Source organism: Stylophora pistillata, chromosome 11 (genome assembly GCF_964205215.1).
Source record: "Stylophora pistillata chromosome 11, jaStyPist1.2, whole genome shotgun sequence".
NCBI classification, from domain to species: domain Eukaryota; kingdom Metazoa; phylum Cnidaria; class Anthozoa; order Scleractinia; family Pocilloporidae; genus Stylophora; species Stylophora pistillata.
Window position 1 is genome coordinate 17,469,094 of NC_142529.1, and position 5,274 is coordinate 17,474,367.

The window sequence follows — 5,274 nt, forward strand, 5'->3', positions numbered from 1 at the left end:
TCAATATCAGTTTTAGTGGATGTAGCATGTTAGCTTTGCAATATTGTAACTGGTTTTGCAGGGTATAAGTAAAGTGCATGGAGCCAAAGCTGAGACATGCACGTATTTAATCATGTTGTACTGGATCTTGAATTAAATGAATTGAACATTACATTCAAAATGAACAGTAGGTAAATGAAGCTGTAATATATCTGATTTTAAACTGTTATACATAACTGTAGCTTAGTAGAATATTAAACAAACATTGAAATGCTGTCACTTTACTACAGCAGTTTAAGACCAGTACATGACTTGTGTATAGGTGTTCTTGTACATTAAGTGAATCATTTTTGTACAGGAAGGGCAAAGCTAAGTGATGCAGCCAATGTGATGTTACATACAGTTAGTGTACAATGCATAACAGTAATAAATTAGATTTAAACACTGGAACTGTTAAAAATGTGCAAAGTTCATTATCCTGTCTTTCCTTATTCCGTGTAAAAGATAAGTACAAATCTGACCCGTAATGAATCCTCTCTCCCCTTTAAACGTTTTTCTTCCCCTAATAAATATCTACAACGATGGAATTTTTTTTCACATACAGGCAACTTGTCATAGCCTCTAAATATGGACCAACACAAATATGAATATGCAGTGTGGTTGAAAAAGAATCAGTGTATTGGTCGATCCTCCACATTCAAAGCGCCCAAAACAAATAAGCATTGATTTAACAATCGATATCAGTCAAACATCATCAATAGTAACATCGAGTACCCGAGAAGTGACTGATAATTAACTGCTCTTGGTTCCTGTTGACGAATAAACCGGAGTTCACTCTCGATCTCGGGTGGGCGATATTGAATGTAAGCTAATCGACCTATTATCACCAACACCCCCAAGATAGGGTCAAGATAACCTGGTTTATAATCTTACCTCGAGCATCGTGTGCTTGCTTTACTCAGTCGATATATTTCATTCCTCCATTACATCTCGAGCGCGCGTTAAAAAGATGAAAATAACTTTAAGACGATCAACGGTGGACTCCAAACCTCAATTTGCCTTGAAACTACGATGCCAATTCTTGGACTTGTCCGTTTCGAAATTCCAAATAATAAACACCACGCGGAATGAATGACAAAACAGTACGCAAAAATAGCATTTCTACCACTAAGTCGATGAAAAGAAAAAAAATAAAACGGTAAAATCCTTAACTCCGTTGCAGTCTTCGCGGTTTAAGTATTAAACTACCAGAGACTTTGTGCTTTGATAAGATATTCGACGGTAAAGTTTTAAAAGCGTAGAGGGGAGAAGTAAACACAACAAGGGACGTCATCTGCGCATGTCTGAAATTTTCCTTAACTCACGTGCGTACGCTGTTCCGTGAGGCCTAAATTTAAAGCCCTCATATGCATAGCAGCACAGAAACCCCAGAAAAACAACTCTACAAACGATAAATTTATCATTTCTACTTCTCATATTTAAATACTAAACGTTTATTTCACTCAACAGGTATTAAAATAATTTTTTTAAGCTACCCTACTTTTCACATGGCACCTCGGTAAATAGATAAAAAAAATCGGTATTTTATTTCAAATTTAAATAGCGATTTTCTTTGCCATCATCATTTTCACCGTATCCTACCTCTGCTGTGCTTCTTGCCCGTACTACCGCTATCGTGGTACACTCGGTGCTGAGATCGTCACCCAACAGCCGCAACATGAATTCGTCTCAACACACATGATGACGACGCACCAAGTGCAGGATCCTTTGCCTTTCAACTACAACCAGCCTCCTCCAGATGACAACCAGGCACCATCCGCTTACCCTCCACCTGGTTCAGCCTCTTATCTTCCAGCCGAGGCACAAGGACAAGCCGTTTCGATGCCGCCTCCCGAAGCGGCCAAGTACTGAGATGATACCCAGAAATCGAGGACATTTTGCTCCCGCATTCAATGGTCAGCTGATTGCAGTTAGATAAAAACAAAGATGGCGGTGAGGACTTCGAAGAGATCAACGGAGAGACAAGTTCCATATAAAATATTGAACGGTTCAAGTTCTGTGGACCTTCTTTATGAAGAGAAAAGCAAAATAAAAACAACTTTGAACACATCTCTTGGTATTTTCTAAGGCAGAGCGACTAGAGACTATTTATCTCGAACGCTTTCTTGGATAACAATTTTTGCACACGTTCACAGTCCGTTCTAATGCTGAGGCACCCACAATGTATCCTACTTTATCACTCGGGTTGTCTAAGAGTTCTATCCACAAACGTAGAAGTGGAAAGGGAATTTCAACGGTGAAAAGGAATTCATGCTCCTGATGTAATGCAAGGGACATACTGTACGAAGCTTCAATGTCCATTCAAACTGGCCTTTTTGTAATCGTCTAAGATGTTAGACATTTTGTAAATTGTACCTTAAACCACTTGCATTTAATAATGGGAAGATCTAGGCAAATCGTACTTGAAAAGAGCTTTTTTTCCCACTTGAAAACGCAGTTCAACGAAGGTACTATACAGATCTCTCTGATCTGCTTTATAATTTTCGCGCGAGAAAATAACTTTATTCAAGGCCCTACTTTAGTATGAGGGGGTCTGGATTGAGTTTATTTCCTGTCAAACATTGCTGCAAAAGAAAAACAAATATGGCGACAGTTTGAAGGTTTCGAGGAGGGTTTTTCTTTTAACGCTTTCCCTTCTTGTGCGTTCTCAAGGATGGTCTCAGATCACAAACTCCACAGACCACAAATAGCAATTTTCAAGCTCTTTTGGAAGTATCTCATTGTCAAGAAAAGTTTATTTTTATGGAAGAGTTGCTTACTTCGAACTTTTCTCTATTTAAAGGCCCATTTTCAACCGAGATGCCTTGCACGCCCAGATCATTTTTCATATATGAAAAATACGCTATTTTCCTCGAAGTTGCGGAATCGCTTTGATATCTTCTTCCATCTTACTAATTAGGGCTTTCAAAGTTCCATCTTGAATCATGTGCGAACAACAAACTATCGTAGTATCCATATCAGTAAATAGTGTTTAACTCTTACATGTATGACGGTGAAAAACGTTATTTGAAAAGTTGATGCCGCCGAAGGAGTGGTATAGAGGAAGGCCGGGTCTGCCCGGCTCGGCAAAGGTTATCCTACTTCGAGAGTCTGTATGATTTATGGAGGGCAAGGAAAACAACAATGGGTTTCGGTAACGCTACAGACAGCGCTTTTGCAGAAATTTTATTGCATTTTTCCTACGATGGAACTAGAGACTCCGGGGAGATTTTTTTGAGGTGAGAATAATTATTTGACTGATTTTTACTTGAGATCCTGAGATATGTATGTAAGCGATCTCATTTGTACAATTCATTATTCTATAATTGAAATGCTTAAAGTAAATCAGTTTTGGCCAATATTAGTTATTTGCTTATATTTTATTTAGTGTTGAAGCCGAACAATTTCCTTCAACATCGAGTAAGCTTTGTTCAAGTTTTATACACAGACTCGATTTATGATTTTTCAGTCTCAAATATTTAGCTGCAGATTTGTTTACTGTGTTCTTCACCAAATCTTTGTTTTTCTTTTTAATAGTGTTTGTGAATGACTATCAGAGTTCGCCATTTAACAATAGCGCGATTCCAAAACAAAAACAAACGGCTGCAAAAGATCTCGGATGAAAATGGGCCTTTAATGCGAGTCGGAGCTAGTTGACTTTTTGGAGGGTTGCTCTTAAAATCGACGATCCTTTGTCATGGATTACGTACGCTATATTTGAAATACCGAACATTGCTGACATTGCTGGGAGTAAGTAGACAAACAGCTTTTGAACTATTTTTATGTTAGAAGTTCAGCTTAATCTCTACTGAACATGTTTCGAGTCGGAGCTCGGGAATAATCTGACTCGTAGTTGTTGTATATTGGATTTTTGTCGAAATTCCACACATTTCCCTACACGATTTCGCCGCCATTAACTTCTCAACGCGCACGCGCGTGTTTGAAGCAAATTGTAGTGTATTGAGAACATAGTAAAAGTACTTGTACTAATTTTCGTGATATTACTGTAAGATTACTGAATGATGTGAAAGTACTGTAATCAAGTAAGACTATTGTACCCGCTTATAAGATACTTAATCAATGAATAAAGGCAGAATAGAGTAAGCAATTGAAGAGTGTGTGTCCGTCCACTAAATGAACACACAACAAAAGTCAACATGGAAACAAACGGGAACCCATTTCTGTAAGACACATTTCTGTTTGACATAGACTCCTATATGCATGGTTGCATAGTACGATTTTTACAAAGGAGTAGAATTAGAGAAGAATTCATGCTTGCCATCCTAAGATTGAGCATCTTAGTGTGGTAATGTCTTTGAAAATTTGGCCAATTTACGGCTAACAGTTCAATTATTTCAATTGGGGTCACAAACTTGCGGAAATACAGACAGTTGTTTGATTGATATGTTACTATAGAGTCGAGGCCTTTGTTGATAATATTACTAGTGTTTCCAGTTACTCTATAGAGAGCAAAGATTAATTTTCATCATTAGAGAGAATCCTTCCTACCCCCTCCCCCTCGTTCTATATTTTTGCTTATCACACTAGAAACCTTGCAGGCCGCGCAAATAATCGATCGCCTCTCTCTCGCTGGACGAAACATTCATTATATTTCACACACCGCCCGTCAAAGCTCTCAGGGAAGACCAGATACGATAAACTTAGGTCAAGAGGATTGTCCGCCTTCAACTTTCGGTCTCTTTGAGAACAGTGCTGCCGAGCTAATAACCACTCTAGTTATTTCTTTCGACCGAAACATGAGTCCCTCTTTCTTCTCACCTAGAGCGTAACTACCTTGAAATAAATCGAATTTTACGGCAAATGATCGAGCGTTTTTAGACAACCGTGGCACTGTCCACATACGTAACAAGAGATTGCGTGGACGTTGAAATCTAGTTTCGTAAGCGCGATGCTGATCGAATATCATCTTTTCTTACTCTATACTAAAATCGCTCATAATATTTTTCTATATCGATCCTAAGGTAAAGAATAAATTTGAACGCTGACACTGAATTGCAAATTTTCTAGAATCAGTGGAGGATGAATTCACTATGACACTGTGGTTTACGATCACGTAGCATTTCCTAAAAATACTTTCAAGTTACATAATTTTGCATAGATTAGAGTGACGTCACAAAACACGATTTGTGTCAGGTTTTCGTAGACGTTCTCTCCCTTCCGTTTCTCCTGAAGGGGGGAAGGGTAAGGCTACATGTAGGCTGATCGGAGATCAACATTTACAAATGACTATGTTTT